Raw genomic sequence first — 5,000 nt, forward strand, 5'->3', positions numbered from 1 at the left:
GGTCCGCACCAGCCGCGTCGGCCAGGCCTCCATCTTGCGAGCACGGGCAGCTGCCACCGCAGCCGGAGGCGAAGGATCTCGAAGGGACAAGGGACAGGCCGCGGGGGGGAACGACAGGGACAATCATGCGGGGGGCTGTCAGCCCCGGCTCGCAAGACGGAGGCCAGGCCTCGGCAGCGGGCACGTCACGCCACGAGGTCGGGGATTGCGAGGAGAGCCAACGCATGGGCGCGCGCACGGCAATTTAATGCCACGCCCACGCCAGCGTAGAGCTCTCCTCGCAATCCCCAAGCTCGGCGGTCCGCACCAGCCACGTCGGCCAGGCCTCCGACTTGCGAGCAGGGGCAGCGGCCACCGCCGCCGTGACGTCGCGGCAAGCAGACAGCCGCGCAGCAGCTGCCAGCACCTTGGCACAAGCACGGCAAATGAATGCCACGCCCACGCCGCGGATAAGCAGCCCCAACGCGCCCGACGGCTTGGAGCGGGTCCCGAAGACGGTGGCCGGAATCGGGTCGTCGCCGGCCGGAAAACGGGTCATCGATGCCGGCAATACTTCGGGCCATGAGGCCCCCCACCTTAGTCCGAGTTTAGCAACAGCCCACATATCCCCCGCGGCAGGCCTATGGGCGCCAGGCCAGCGCGCCCCATGGCCAGTCAGGGGGCACCCCCCTAAAGAGCAATAAGTGTCATTGAAGCTCTGGCAGGGGGAGACACTACTAGGTCCCAGCTGTCACCCCCCCTCTAAAAAATTCATTTCTTGGTATTTTGAGCTGAAATTTTGCACAGAGGTTGGCAAAAATCCAATCCAACTTTATTAATTTTTCCAGAATTTTTCGAGGTCGGGAAGTATTTTTTTTTATTTTCCTACCATTAAAAATCGAGGAAATCGGAAAAAATAGGAACCGGCTCGGAATGACCCCAAATTCAGTGGGCAGCCTCATAAAAATATGGCTGATTTTACTGGATTGATTTCATGTGGAAAGCACGACGTTTTGTTGTAGGAATGCGGGAACCCCGGCGGCTCGCCTGCCGCGGCCAGCGACGTCGGGCTGGCCCCTGCAGCGCCTAGCCTCTCCCACGCGGGGGGCAGGCCAGAGCGCGGGGGGCCAGGGCCCGAAGGCAGCCCCCCCGCGGGCGAGAGAGCAAGCCAGCAGGGGCTGTCGCCTGCCGCGGCCAGCGACGTCGGGCTGGCCCCTGCAGCGCCTAGCCTCTCCCACGCGGGGGGCAGGCCAGAACGCGGGGGGCCAGGGCCCGAAGGCAGCCCCCCCGCGGGCGAGAGAGCAAGCCAGCAGGGGCTGTCGCCTGCCGCGGCCAGCGACGTCGGGCTGGCCCCTGCCGCGGCCAGCGATGTCGGGCTGTCGCCTGCCGCGGCCAGCGACGTCGGGCTGGCCCCTGCAGCGCCTAGCCTCTCCCACGCAGGGGGCAGGCCAGAACGCGGGGGGCCAGGGCCCGAAGGCAGCCCCCCCGCGGGCGAGAGAGCAAGCCAGCAGGGGCTGTCCGCGCGTCGCGCAGCGCGGCATGGCTGCGGGGGCCGCGCGCGCGCGCCCAAGCGCCCAAGGGCCCCCAAGGGCCCCAGGCCCTCAGGCCCCAGCGCCCTAGCGCCCAGCGCGGGCGGGCGCGCGCGCGCGTGTGGTCTTTGAGGGGCGCCGGCCTGGTGGCTCCCTAAAGAGCAATAAGTGTCATTGCAGCTCTGGCAGGGGGAGACACTACTAGGCCCCAGCTGTCACCCCCCCTCTAAAAAATTCATTTCTTGGTATTTTGAGCTGAAATTTTGCACAGAGGTTGGCAAAAATCCAATCCACCTTCATTAATTTTCCCAGAATTTTTCGAGGTCGGGAAGTATTTGTTTTAATTTTCCTACCATTAGAAATCGAGTAAATCCGCAAAACTAGGAACCGGCCCGGAATGACCCCAAATTCAGTGGGCAGCCTCATAAAAATATGGCTGATTTTACTGGATTGGTTTCATGTGGAAAGCACGACGTTTTCTTGTAGGAATGCGGGAACCCCGGCAGCTCGCCTGCCGCGGCCAGCGACGTCGGGGACGCTGGCCGGCGCTGTCGAGCCCGCGAGGGCTGTCTCCGCGGCAGGCCCCCCCTGAACGGGGCACGACAGGCCACCGCGCTGGCTCGTCCAGCGTCGACAGTCCCTCGTCCAGGTTTCAGATCGCGCCAAGTCGAACCCATGACCTGCTCAAGCCATCGTGCGCTGCCGAATTCGCATCTGCGTGTAGGCTGCCATTCCACGCGGCAGCCCCTCTTTTCGTCAGCGTGCCCCCCTGACGAATTTTCCTGCCTGGCCCAGTCCAGCGTCCAGCCCCTGTTCGTCGAAAAATCTGCGCTGCCGATTTTCCACGCGGCAGCCCCTCTTTTCGTCAGCGTGCCCCCCTGACGAATTTTCCTGCCTGGCCCGGCCAGTCCAGCCCCTGTTCGTCGAAAAATCTGCGCTGCCGATTTTCCACGCGGCAGCCCCTCTTTTCGTCAGCGTGCCCCCCTGACGAATTTTCCTGCCTGGCCCGGCCGGTCCAGCATCCAGCCCCTGTTCGTCGAAAAATCTGCGCTGCCGATTTTCCACGCGGCAGCCCCTGTTTTCCTCAGCGTGCCCCCCTGACGAATGTTCGTCGAAAAATCTGCGCTGCCGATTTTCCACGCGGCAGCCCCTCTTTTCGTCAGCGTGCCCCCCTGACGAATGTTCGTCGAAAAATCTGCGCTGCCGATTTTCCACGCGGCAGCCCCTCTTTTCGTCAGCGTGCCCCCTGACGAATTTTCCTGCCTGGCCCAGTCCAGCGTCCAGCCCCTGTTCGTCGAAAAATCTGCGCTGCCGATTTTCCACGCGGCAGCCCCTCTTTTCGTCAGCGTGCCCCCCTGACGAATTTTCCTGCCTGGCCCGGCCAGTCCAGCCCCTGTTCGTCGAAAAATCTGCGCTGCCGATTTTCCACGCGGCAGCCCCTCTTTTCGTCAGCGTGCCCCCCTGACGAATTTTCCTGCCTGGCCCGGCCGGTCCAGCCCCTGTTCGTCGAAAAATCTGCGCTGCCGATTTTCCACTCCGCAGCCCCTGTTTTCGTCAGCGTGGCCCCCTGACGAATTTTCCTGCCTGGCCCGGCCAGTCCAGCGCCCAGCCCCTGTTCGTCGAAAAATCTGCGCTGCCGATTTTCCCCGACGAACCTGCAGCTGCACAAATCCGCGCTGCCACTGCCCCATTGTCTGGACCAACAGTCTTTTCCATCAAGCCCTGGACTATAAATCGTCCAGACTCATCGCCAGCACCCGCTGCCGATTCTGCCGACTTTGCCGATTTCGTCGGCGCTGCCGATTCCAACACTGCCCGCCGTGCCTGAACCAGCGCTGTTTCGTCAGCGTGTCCCCTTGACGAATTTCCCTGCCTGGCCTGGACAGTCCATCTTCCAGCCCATGTTCATCGAAAAATCTGCGCTGCCGATTTCCCCGACGAACCTGCAGCTGCACAAATCTGCGCTGCCGATTTCCCCCCCTGTCGGCATGGCTGCCGCTGCCCCGATGTCCAGACCAACAGTCTTTTTTGTCGACTTTGCCGATTTTGTCCGCGCTGCCGATTCCAACACTACCCCCTGCATCCAAACCAGCATTGTTTCGTCAGCTCTTCCCCTGACGATTTTAGCCCTGTAACAAACAGTAGGCCTCCAATCCCGCCAACGGGAGCCAAGTTGATAGGGAAGAGAATTGAATGACGCGCCTGGTCCTCGCACCCCGCCACCCGAGGGGCCTTTTTCCCGGCAGCCTCTGAAAAACTCTAGCTTTCACGGTCCTCGCCGCCCCTCACCACCATGGCAGGCCTCTAATCCCACCCATCAGCAGTTGTAGCCGATAGGGCAGTGATTTGAATGACGCGTCGCGGGCCTCCGGGTCATCTCACCCGGCCAATAATTGGAGCGTTTTTGGCTGGCCGAGGATGGGGGGATGGATCTCTTCTTCCGAAAAAGCAAACAGTACATCGGGAGTTATGTTGACGGGGCATGGAATTGAATGACCCGTCGCGGGCCGCCGGGTCATCTCACCCGGCCATCCCGGGGAGCGTTTTTCCCGGCAGCATCGGGGAAACTCTTGCTTTCACTGCCCGCTGCCCAAGTCCCCACTCGCATCGGCCCCCCGCGCCAACAAGCCAACGCTGCCGAATCGGCAGACACTGCTGCCGAATCTGCCGACACTGCCCCGCGGGCTGCCACTGCCCCAGTGTCTAAACCAGCGGTCTTTCTCATCGAGCCTTGGACTATCCAGTCCGTCCTGACTCATCGCCAGCACCTGCTGCCGATTCTGCCGACTTTGCCGATTTTCTCGGCGCTGCCGGTTCCAACACTGCGCCCACCGTGTCTGAACCAGCGCTGTTTCGTCAGCGTGTCCCCTCGACGAATTTTCCTGCCTGGCCTGGACAGTCCACCGTCCAGCCCGTGTTCGTCGAAAAATCTGCGCTGCCGATTCTGCCGACTTTGCCGATTTCGTCGGCGCTGCCGATTCCAACACTGCCCGCCGTGCCTGAACCAGCGCTGTTTCGTCAGCGTGTCCCCTCGACAAATTTTCCTGCCTGGCCTGGACAGTCCATCGCCCAGCCCATGTTCGTCGCAAAATCTGCGCTGCCGATTTTCCCCGACGAACCTGCAGCCGCACAAATCTGCGCTGCCGAATCTGCCGACACTGTCCCGCGGGCTGCCACTGCCCCAGTGTCTAAACCAGCAGTCTTTCTCGTCGAGCCTTGGACTATCCAGCCCGTCCAGACCCATCGCCAGCACCCGCTGCCGATTCTGCCGACTTTGCCGATTTCGTCGGCGCTGCCGATTCCACCACTGCCCGCCGTGCCTGAACCAGCGCTGTTTCGTCAGCGTGTCCCCTCGATGAATTTTCCTGCATGGCCCGGCCAGTCCAGCGTCCAGCCCATGTTCGTCGAAAAATCTGCGCTGCCGATTCTGCCGACTTTGCCGATTTCGTCGGCGCTGCCGATTCCAACACTGCCCGCCGTGCCTGAACCAGC

Source organism: Populus nigra, chromosome 2 (assembly GCF_951802175.1).
Source record: "Populus nigra chromosome 2, ddPopNigr1.1, whole genome shotgun sequence".
NCBI classification, from domain to species: domain Eukaryota; kingdom Viridiplantae; phylum Streptophyta; class Magnoliopsida; order Malpighiales; family Salicaceae; genus Populus; species Populus nigra.